Consider the following 11283-nt stretch of genomic DNA (forward strand, 5'->3'; position numbering starts at 1 on the left):
GATTTAATATTATTGCATTAAAACATGATTTCTCTTGAATACTGAATTTTTTGATGCCCCTTAAATTTTGATCTCAAGCTGAATGTGGCACTGGTTAGAAATGTGTACATTTGGGGCACCTGAGTGGCTCAGCGGTTGAGCATCTGCCTTCGGCTTAGGGTGTGATCCTGGAGACCCGGGATCGAGTCCCATGTCGTGCTCCCTGCATGGAGCCTGCTTCTCCCTCTGCCTATGTCTCCGCCTCTCTCTCTGTGTCTCTCATGAATAAATAAATAAAAGCTTAAAAAAAAAAAAGAAGCACAGAAAGAGTAAGTGAAGGAAGATGATAGTGGAACACTAGACAAAGAGGCAGATTCATGGCCTCTTGCCTCTCAAGTCAATGGTGCGGGCTCACAGCAGTTCTGCTCTCACATAAACACAAACACATAAAGCCTCTGCTTCCTCTACTTTCATATTATTATGGGCTACGCTACTTTTTCTTGAGCTATCCTCATTAATCTTTGTTTCTAGTAGTCAAAATCCTAATTAAAATCCAAAGACAAAGCAAAAGGGAAGAAGATTTAAAAAAGGAAAGGACAAGGATAAAGAGGACAGCTACAGCCTAGAAGATTGGGGACAGAACACAAGCAGAGAGCCAACAAGTGGTGAGCCCTGCTGAAGAAGAGAGACACTTTCACATTCTGCAATAGAAAGGAAAATAAAAGCCCAGGACAGTTTGTGAGCAAGAGAGAAGCGAATGAGAGAATTTCCATTGGATGAAATCCATCATTTGCTGATGGTGGAGTTGGAAGGGAACCTAGGAAGACCTCGAATAGGTTTAAGGCAATGCTGGAAACACATAAGAAATGTATAAAATTGTTGATTTGCTGGCCTACGTCTCTGGTAGTGTTTCGTCGTAAGCAACTTCATTTGTCATGTAGACTTTCTGTGTTTTGATAGAATATCACAATATCTCCTTTAATACATTCATTTGTTTTATACACGAGGATCCAAGCTTTTTGTTCTGTCAGGCAACCCAAAACTAGGCAGACGCTTCCTTTCTTTATTTTCTCCCTCCTCCTTCCTTTCCTGGGATCCAACACGAGGCACTCCATTTCAACAAATCCTGAGCCCAGTTCTGTTTATGGTGATTGCCAGGCCAAACCCTCCCCCGGGCACTCAGGCTCAGTTGCAGTTGCATCAATGCTGATTTCCACGGCAATTGTGCGTAAGAAAACAAGGCAGGAGCTGACACTAGAGTTGTGTGCAGCAGAAACTGACGGCCAGAATTTGGCCCAAACTGAGCACATCTACTTCTAGCAGAGTAATTTGTTGATAATATCCTTTGCCAACTTGACTGCTAAGGCCAAGGCGACTCAGGTTGGGAACTATTATGTAAATCATGGGCTAATTACAAACGTGAAACAAAATATAAACAAGCGTAACTGTTCAGGCTATGACCCTATGACCGTTCTCAATCGACGTTAGGGAACACGTAAAAAACAAGTGAAGGAAATATAAAGATAAGTTTGTGTAAGATAGAAAAGGATTTTCAAGGAAAATCAAAATAAAAGAAGAAAAAGACGTGGGTTCAACGCTCTAGATCAATTCAAACAGCCCATCTACTATCAAGTTTGCTAACAATGTAAATAATACATTACTCAACTTAGTGTTAATCACTTAAATTAGTGTTAATGACTTAAATCGGTGTTAATATGAGGCCAGTACATTTCAAAGCCAGGGAAAAACATTAATTTTTCTCATAATATTACCTCATTGGAAGGAAATGATCTAAGGGGCCCACCCTTTAAAAATAAAAGATACAAAAATTACATTTCTAGATTACTGCCTGTCAGGGGATACTTTTATGTATAATTACCTGTCAAGTAGGATAATTCATAAGAAAGTAGTGACAAAATCAAAACAAAGCTATGAGAACCTGCCACACAGAAGACTAAACTCTAAATTCATTAATGTCATGAGAGCCATCCTTATCTGTTAAGGACACATCTCATTAACTTTATGTTTTGTTCAGTAATAACAATGTACATCCTTAGTAATTTATTGTTCCATTTGTTTTAGCAAAGCCAATAGAATAATCTATTATATTCTTTATTTTAGCTTTGTTATTTTTAAGCTCAAACAAATCCTCGCATCTCAAAAAGAAATCATTTTCACAGAACAATGGATGAGCCATTCATGTCTCATGTAACATCAAAAAGATAAAAATGATATGGAAGATGTTTTACTTTGAATAAAGCCTATCGCTGGATGTTTCTAAAAGGGGAAATATTAAAAACCATGTAGATTATATTAATATTATAGTGAAGCTCTTAAGTTATAAAATATTGGACTTAGGTGTGTGAGGTACCTCGAATATCAATTAGGAAATTCACCCTTAAAAACAAATATGCATTTTGTTTTCTCCTAATGTTTTCCTATCCCTGACCTTTAGTTTAATTTTTCTTCTCAATATGTGAAATATAATTTAGAGATACAATGTGTCTCAAGAAAGCATAAGTCTTTAGTTTTCATAGTTTGCATTTTTTTTAATATCTATATTTTCGGTTCTCTGGCGCAAGATATTCTGCACCTGGGTGCTTTCAGGCCTCGACCAAATAGCATGAATAGTAGGGAATGAGAACTTTCCCTCTGTTAGATCTTCACAAAAGCTTTTGTTTTCACTGTATTCTTTGGAGTGTAGATTAGCATAATCATCCCTAATTTGGAAAAAGAGCCCAAGTGTATTAAGTAGTGGCTTCAGATCTTCTTTGTAATCAGAGAACAACTGCATGAGACCTACTGCTAATCCAAATAGTCCACCTGTCTTTTGCAACACCATAGCTTTATATTCTTCTTCAGAGGGACAAGTGTAATTATCCCTCCAATAAATGTCTAGACCTTGTCTCTGATGGAGTTCCAAAAGCTGGTGGGTAAAAAGCTTCACTGCATCTGGGTGGTCAAGGGTTAAGACTTTCTGTAGGCCAAGAAAATATACATAATTGGCAGAATCAATGACAGATGGAATTCCATAGATGCTGTGTGCCACTGGAAAGCCACGTCGAAGTTTTGAGTTGTCTTCACTATCATCGATGAGCAAACTGGCATTATGCAACATTTCTGTCACTTCAATGATAATCTGTAGCTTACCTTCTGGAGCTTTTAGCCAATGATTAAATGCCTGTGAAAGTTTGGTTCTCACTTGTTTACCTGGTAACTGAAGTAAATATTTATAGGGTTCTAGAAGAACTCTTTGGACTGTTTCTTGAGTCATCTTCATTGTTTTTAAATTTCAAAGCTGATGGTTCAACGGTGATATCACAACTTTTCGCGTTGCAGGTCAGGGAGTACCCAGCATCAGCTTCCCACTTTATAGTTCAGACCAAGGCTCCGCCTGATGCCCACATGGGTTCACCACAGAACTCTCCACCCTCCTCAGCCACCAGGGACACTGCATTACTCGATCCATAGTTTGCATTTATTAGGACTTCAGTAAAGGGGAATTTTATAGACAATAGAATATATATGAAGAATTATCTTGTAAAAAATTACTAGGATTATTCTGGGTTGACCAAGAGAGCAGAATATAGACTAAATAGAGAAATTTAGTGGTCAGTCCTGTGAAAAGCTTTGCCGACTAGAACTGTTTCGTGAAGTAGTGAGGTTCTGGAAATATTCCAGAAGAAGCCATGTGATCTTTGGTCAAAATGTGCAAGAGGCAATTTCTACAGTAATTTAACTTTTATTTTTTTATTTTATTTTGTAATTTAACTTTTAAATGTTTCTTCAAACACTAGAATTCTTTCTTTTATAGCCTCTGCATTCACAATATTAAAATATTCTATTATATTGAGAATATTGACATACATTTAGAAACTGGTGTGTTCAGAGAGGTATGTTACTACTCAAACCTTGATTATAATTATTTGATTCTGAATTTGATGTCTATAAAAACAACATTCTATGAATCATGCTTCTAAAGGGGAATTTAGGTGAAATTATAGTTGAAAATAAAGAAAAATCTGCAGCAATTTCAAATAGAACTAGTGAGGAAAACACTTTCAAATTTTAAGTCAAGATCACATAGTATGTAAGCAAATAAAAGAAATTGAGGTGTGGCTCAGTTGGTTTAGCATCTGCCTTCAGCTCAGGTCATGATCTCAGGGTCCTGGGATTGAGCTGCCACATAGGGCAGCATTGGGCTTCCTGCTCAGCAGGAAGCCTGCTTCTCCCTCTCCCTCTGCCTGCTGCTCTCCCTGCTTGTGCTCTCTTTCTCTCTTCCTCTCTCTATCAAACAAATAAAATCTTAAAAAAAAAAAAAAAGAAAGAAAGAAAGAAAAGAAAAGAAAAGAAAGAAAAGAAAAGAAAAAGAAAAGAAAAAAAGAAAAGAAAAGAAAAGAAAAGAAAAGAAAAGAAAAGAAAAGAAAAGAAAAGAAATTGAGGTGTTAAGTGGGTGAAGTCTAATTTCTTTAGAAATTTCATTTTGTGTTCCTACAAAATACAGAAATTGAACTCCATCCAATTTTAAGCTTCCTATGGCTTGAGAAAGAAATTCCAAATGTCAGTACTTATTGTTTTGCACATAAAATGGAATTTTGTAGCTATGTTTTCCTAAGAAAATGTTCATCGAGTCATAAAAAATTGAGTTACTCAGGTGTCTGAGTTGCCTGAGTGCCTATAGTTGCACACATAAATCACAAATCATCCAAGTGAATAAATTTTTCTTTCATATGTATATTTTCTTCAAATGTAAGCTCATCGTTATCACTCTGACATCTAATAAGTCCTGGTAAACTAGAATGGTCTGATTCCAGTTGGAATGGCTGCTAATTTTGCAATTAGGTGGTGGAACTCTCAAAGGCTGAAGAAATTCTCCAAATACAGTTATAAAACATGTGGTTCTTTAGAATTACATATCAACTGTTGTAGAAGCTGAAGAAAAAAAAAATCTCTGTGTAGACAAAAGACAAAATTCCTAGGAAAGAAATCTGAATAGATACCTTAAGGCTTAGAGTAGCATGCTAACAAAGAGAGCAATGCATAGTTCTCCCAGGGAGCTTTCCAAACACCTCTCCCACTAACAGTTGTTTTCTGACAGAATTATTCTTTGTTTTTTTTTGTTTTTTTTTTTTTTTATTCTTTGAAATTATACCCTAAGTGTGTATCCAAATGGCTGTGATTGATGAGAAATTACCAAGCTTGTCACGTGGCTGAGATGTATGTGCTTTGCATTGAACTTTCCTAATATAAAGTTATGTCTAGAAAGCTTAATTTATTTATGTTTGCTTTTTGATTACTGAATTTGTTACCTGAATGTTGGTGGATAAACTGTTTTTCAGAATCTCTCTCTCAAGCAACACTCCAAGTTCTAAGTTCTGAAGGTGGGATATGGACAGAAGTGGGGGACAAGCAGAGGAAGCAGTCACGGAAAGAATAGGGTTAAAAATCATCATCATAATTGCAAAGGGAAATGCTATGAGGAAAAGAGACAAGCTCAGGACACTTTCTTCTATTTGTCTCCCTCCCACAGTTCCAATGTGGAAAAGCACATCTAATAATATTTTTTAGCAATAGGTCCAAAGAGAGAAGGACTTTGGAAAGAAAGAGAATTGGAAAGACACAAACCATCTTGAAGAGAAGAGAAAGGAGAAAAATAGAAGAGAATGATAAAAAGTATAACAAAATGATGGATGGGTTCAGAAAGCTCTAATTTTAATCTGGAGTTTCCTTTCTGGATTCTTGTTGGTGACGTAGGGAAGCTTGGGCAAGATTCGGAAGAGGTTTTGTATGCGGTAGGTCACATCTCAAAGGGCTATTCATTCTGAGCTAATGAAGTTCATATGACATGGATTGTCTGGATTTCCACTGCAGTGACACCAGTTTTGGCTTGGTGGGAACGTCCAGTTCTTCCTGGTTTCTTCCTGTCTTCATCACTGCAGGATCTGTCCAGAATTGTAAGTGGCTCTGTGGCGTGATGCGGAGTCCATCAGTCCTCTGCTGGGAACAGGTGTTTCCAAAGATGTGTTCTCAATTCCATCACTTGTGATATTATCTCAGAGGCAGGATAGTGCAGTGGATGGGAGGAAAATATTTGGAGAAATAATGCTCATGTTCAAGTGAAATGGCTGCATTACATTGACTCTTGTCTTAACATGGGCAGAATTACCTGACCTCAGTTCTCAGTTTCCTAATCTGTGCAAGGGAGACGATAAGAGTACTCCAAGGGTGTATTATTTTTTTTTCAAGGATGTATTAAATTTATACATGCATGAGCATAATATGGTGTTTGGATTATAACATGTTTCACGGAAGTGTTAGTTAATGATCTTACTATCCTAAGGTAGAACAAAGACTTGTCTCTCTCTGGAATCACATACATTCCTGGCTCCACGAGCCTCGCTGGTGTTCCATTATGTGCCCTTTTGAGTCTTTTCTAAACAATGGCTCTGGGTCTCATATGTTTGATAGGGTAAGAAATTGATGGACTCCAAAATCAAAGTGCTTTCTTGAGGGTTACTGCTTCTGTTCTAGGAATCTGAGATAGGAGGAAGATTTGTCAAACAACAAACAAAACAAATACAGGTTCCAGATGCACTTTATTTTGCTCTCTTTCCAAAGGGACAGTTTAGTTTTTGAAAATACCTTTGTAAAATTTGATGGGCAGTGTTTCAGATTGTGGCCAATTCACTCATAATTTTTTTCTGGCTAAATCAAAATGTATTTCCCCCTGCTCAAGTTCCCACTAACCAACTTCTAGGATAAGACATGACAGACATAGTTAAGAAACAAAGAAATAAACCATAGCAGCATATCTCTATAATACTTTAGATAAAATTCCATTGAATAAAGTTAAATTCATCTCCAAGTTAGTGTGTATGTTCTTAATATTTATTAGAATATTTTTGAGAAAGTCTCCATGATTCATTTTGGAATCTTTTCTTAGGCATTTTCTGACAGGTCCAGTCTTCTTACAAACTGCCTTGAAAAGGAAGTTTTCTGAGTGGTGTTTTCTATAAATTCTCCTCAAAATTTTCCTACTGAGAAAATTCCCTAAGACAATGTTCCTGTGAATAAAATCATACTCTGACTGCCAAGAATCATCATTTTGGAAAAATAAAATAAAATCTTAGCAACAATCTTCTTCTAAGTCTTAGAATCTAAAGGAACATTCCAGAATATAGTCAGTATAACATATTTAAGTGGCTTCATTGTAGTTATGGCACATGATTAAAGTATTAAATAATACTGTTTGGAAGGTTATAAAGTCATTAAGGGGGTAATGTTTTTTCTAAGTTTAAAAATTTCCGAATATAATCTCTGTGTGTATATGTGTTCATGTGTTATTATCTGGTATATATATGAGTATAGTGACTATTTTAAATCATGTTTGGTTTCTTGAGTCAGACAGAACTGAATTCCAATCTGATCTTGCTACTTTTCAGTATGTTCTTGATTAAGCCACTAAAACTCTGTAACTTTTTGCTTTTTCATCTGCAAAGTGGTACCTCTGAGCAAAGTTGTTTGATTTATGGTTACGGTTATGGTAAAATATATGAAGTCCTCTATGTCATGCCTTTCCCATAAGAAGTACAAATGTGAGCTAGCCATTTATTTCTTACTAAATAATTTACTTCAAACAGAACCAGAATGCTTTTTTGAAAGATTTTAGCAAATAATGTGGTGTAAAACAAATGTCATTTAGATGAGAATCCTTTAAATCCTTTAAATTTATTGAGGTCTTAACTGACAGACCAGTTTTGATTAAATACAAATAGCTTTTCAATGGTGTGTCTTTACTTTGGATGTTAAATTATACATTATATGTTTGTGGATAGCATGAAAGACTTTCTATCAAAAACTCATTGCAAAATGTTGATCTTTAAAAATATTATAAGCATTTTTTTTTCACTTAAAGGAATGGGGCTATATTCAAAATCATTCTATCAGGCATGAAATTGTTGAATTAGCTGTAAAAGGCAGGCCAGATGAATGCGGGAAGAAGGTGATCAGATTGAGCAGTTCATTAGCTCATGAGAAAGAGCAGTTAGTGTTGTCATGTCTGGGCCGAGACAGAGTTGGTCAGATTGTCCTGCCAAGGAAATGTCGTGGGGAGGAATTATATTGTCCGGGAAAGAGTCCTAAGAGGAATGTTCCTTTAAAGTCCATGCTAAAATCTGCTATTTTGGGTATTAAGACTGTACTCCACTAAAAAGAAACTGTTACAGCTGTGACATTTTACCAATAAAAGCCATAACATTCTCCTATGAGTGACATGCTCTGGTTTGATCATAGCTAGCCTGAAAATGTCAAGGGGAATGAGTATTAGGCATCAATTATTTCTAATTTCCATGTAATTAGTCTCCCCAAACTTAGAATTTGGGATCTGAATTGGTCTGTCCTAGAATTTTCCCTGAAGTATTCTTCACCAGCTGCCCAAGAAGCCCTGGATAAGCTCTTGGAAAGTTATGGAATTGGACTCCCAGAGATGGGATTGGTCTGGGATTTGGCTGCTCTTTAGTGGACTGAGTCCAGAGAGTTTCAACCTCTTGGGTGTGACAGTGACTGCAGTTTGTCAGTGGATATAGACACTTTGAGTCTCTGGAGCTGAAGTTGATGGAGGTCCATTCTTGGATTGCCTAAGGAGTCATCTCTCAAATCCCTGAGAAGTTACAGCTGTTTCATTGCAAACTCACACACCAAGGGTGAAGGAGGAAATTAGAGAACCCCAACGGTTGGTCCAGTACATACAGCTCTGTGAGAGACACCAGATCTGAAGTTGAGAATTTGCTTTTGGAAAATGGCAGGAATCTTATCCAGTGGTGACTGGAAAGGAGGTGGGATAGAGGCTCATTATGGAATGCATCATGCATCTGCTTGGATGGGAGGAGGGCAAGTCATAAGCTTTGCACAACTTTCTAAGACAAAAGATAGAAGTTTGGGAAGTGCAGCAGATTGATTCCTTTCATGGTCATAATTAATGACTATCTATGCCCATGTCAGTGAGATCTTGCAGTCACTCCATAAAGAGATGGAGACTATATTCTCTTGTCTTGATGCTTTGAACTCATTTTGGTGAGTACACTGTCAAAAGTTGAATCTATGCCAATTCCTAGCCTAGTGTTCAAGAGGCCTTTCAAATTTCCACTTGCCTTCTTGGAACTTTAGCATTAACTGGGGAACAAGCCTGGGACAGTTTCCAGAAAAAAGTTAGTATAGCAGGTCTGAAGTTACTATCCTTGGAAAGACTTGCTTGCAAGATGGACCCTAAACTGGCATCTGAAAACTTGGATTTCTCAAATATTCCTCCCACTGAAACTATTAAGAGTGGCTCACTGTGCTTAAAATATTTGTTTAAGCAATATGGTTTATGTTGAACTCCTGCTTTTGTTCTGAGAGTGTGGAATTTTGGTATGTGCCAGGTAGAGGGTACGTAATTACATGACCAGCCCCTACCACAAATCCTGGGCATTGAGTCTCCAGTGAAATTCCCTGGTAGACAACATTTCAGATGTGTTGTCACAGTTCATTGCTGGAGGAATTAAGCACAGTCCTATGTGATTCAACTAAGAGAGGACTCTGGAACTTGTACCTTGTCTCCTGAGGACTTTGCCCCACAGGCCTTTGCTTTTGCTGATTTTACTTTGTATCCTTTTGCCTAATAAACCACAGCCACGAGTTTGACTATTTGCTGAGGCTTTTGTGAGTTCTCCTAGTGAATCACTGAATCTCTGGAGTCGTCTTGGGAATCCCTGGCATGGATAGACTGCTGAGGAATGAAAGACAACATGAATCAGAGAAAATTTTCCCACTTGAGGTTATCTTAAATCAGCTAACAGTTAGCTAACTGCCAGATATGTGAGTGAGCCCCAGATGAGCATCCAGAGATGGGAGCAAGTTTGGATTATTTTCAGGTTTAAGGTAAGAGTTTAGTGTTGAGACAAAATCAGAGAGGGAGACAAACCATAAGAGACTCTTAATCATAGGAAACAAACTGAGGGTCGCTGGAGGGGAGGGAGTGGGGGGACGGGATAACTGGATGATGAATGTTAAGGAGAGCATGTGATGTAATGAGCACTGGGTGTTATATAAGACTAATGAATCACTGAACTCTACTTCTGAAACTAGTAATACATTATATATCAATTAATTAAATTTAAGTAAATTTTTTTAAAAAAAGAGTTTAGTGTTGACCAGAAAACCCTAGGCAAGGTCAATAGATCTTACCAGCCAACCTGCAAATCTGTGAGAAATAACAAATTGTTTTAGGACACTAGATTTGTAGTAATTTGCTTTTCAGCAAAAACTGTTATATGAAGCCTATGAATTAAGTAAAAGATAACTGAAAGTTATCTTTAGAACAGAGATTAAAATTTGACTGGCAAGGGAGAGAGTAGAAGGGGTTCCCAGACTGAAAAATTCAAATCCTTTGCACATTAGTCAGTAGGTTGAGTGACTGAGATATTTCAAGCCAAAGAAATAGAATTGCTTTTCAATATCAGAAAAATGTGCTCTGCAACTTGACATGGCATATGTGGAATTACTTCCAGTCAGGGCATAGGTGTAAATAAGACCTTCCTTTGGCCAATTTTTAAATTTCAAATGGTCATCAGTTTTGACTGAAACCTAACTCTAAGGATAGGCTGGGTGTTTCTTGGGTGGCTCTAATAGGCACTATCTTTGGCTCTGTTTTGTTGAGGCATTATCAGATTAAAACATATCTAAACTATGGTCTCTTCATTTTGTACCAATGGATTTGTGTAGTGGGAAATACTTGATCCCGACACTTCAGTGATTTCTAACATTACCCTGAAGATAGAATGTGTGCATTCTTATGAAATTATCCTGCCAAAATTTAGAATAAATAAAAAGAATAGTAACATTCTCTCATTTGTTATTTTGAACCTGACCAAAAATGTGTATCATATAAATACATCATTTTTAAATTACTCTAAAATGGAAATAAAGTGGCTAATCACTGTCAATAAAGAGCACTTATGAAATATACTATGAACTGCAAAACAGTATCACTACTGCAAATCAAAATGAGGAAAACAATATCAATTTTCCACAGAAGATACATTTGCTGTATACTGAAATCCAGGAAAAGCTATTAAATTCACAGTGTATCATAAATTTTATAAAAAGCACTCTTGACATTAAATTAATTAAGAAAAATAAATAGTAAACTTCCTGGATTCACCCAAATGTGCTTTCTCATAATTTAATTATTTCTTGTGGATTAATTATACTTAACTTCATTAATTTCAACAGTTCAATTTGTCCTAGGCCATTAAACACATTTTT

The 11283-nt window shown here is 36.7% G+C and overlaps 1 pseudogene; it reads right to left on the bottom strand.

Annotated features, from left to right (window-relative positions):
* Positions 1-2503: 2503 nt before the first annotated feature.
* LOC112917731 (geranylgeranyl pyrophosphate synthase pseudogene) lies at positions 2504-3271 on the bottom strand (annotated as a pseudogene).
* Between the last annotated feature and the right edge of the window lie 8012 nt (positions 3272-11283).

This window comes from Vulpes vulpes, chromosome 15, assembly GCF_048418805.1.
Source record: "Vulpes vulpes isolate BD-2025 chromosome 15, VulVul3, whole genome shotgun sequence".
NCBI classification, from domain to species: Eukaryota; Metazoa; Chordata; class Mammalia; order Carnivora; family Canidae; genus Vulpes; species Vulpes vulpes.